Raw genomic sequence first — 800 nt, forward strand, 5'->3', positions numbered from 1 at the left:
CGTCTGGTAGAAAATGCAACGCCAGCAGGATTGAAGTTATCAGTGTGTAAAATGAAGGAGTGTTCAAAAGTCTAACACAGTCAAGTTCTGGTTTACGACCAGTTGTTTCAAACAGAACATGACTAGTTTATTTTTGCAGCCCACAAGAAGATCTCCATTTACCGGACAACATGAAACACGCAGTGGACGATCTGAAGGTGGCATTTCCCCAGCTGACATCTGTTTCTTCTGCAGTTTCACTGGATGACTCTTCCATCTTGGGACCAACCATCCAAACACAAACCCAAGAACTCCCTGCAGACAGGCAGCTCTGGTTCACGTATGCTCTTAGGAAAGTTGTTCTGCTTTTTTCTGCAGTTGTCCGGACAACATGAAACACGCAGTGGACGATCTGAAGGTGGCATTTCCCCAGCTGACATCTGTTTCTTCTGCAGTTTCACTGGATGACTCTTCCATCTTGGGACCAACCATCCAAACACAAACCCAAGAACTCCCTGCAGACAGGCAGCTCTGGTTCACGTATGCTCTTAGGAAAGTTGTTCTGCTTTTTTCTGCAGTTGTCACCAGTCTCCTTAAAAAAAGCAGTACTGATAGATCATCCAGGACTAGATGACAGGTTTTGAGCCCTTTACCTGCTGTAGTACACTACAAAGAACATCCTAAATTGTCAACTCTTACATAAAATTCCAAGAATTGTTTTCACCAATTTTTCTCTAATGAAGTTTCTTTGCTGGGTGAAACACACTTCTCATCCCATTTAAAAAGAAAAAAAAAAAAAAAAAAACTAACATACACACACA

This window comes from Buceros rhinoceros, unplaced genomic scaffold (assembly GCF_000710305.1).
Source record: "Buceros rhinoceros silvestris isolate BGI_N320 unplaced genomic scaffold, ASM71030v1 scaffold18068, whole genome shotgun sequence".
NCBI classification, from domain to species: Eukaryota; Metazoa; Chordata; class Aves; order Bucerotiformes; family Bucerotidae; genus Buceros; species Buceros rhinoceros.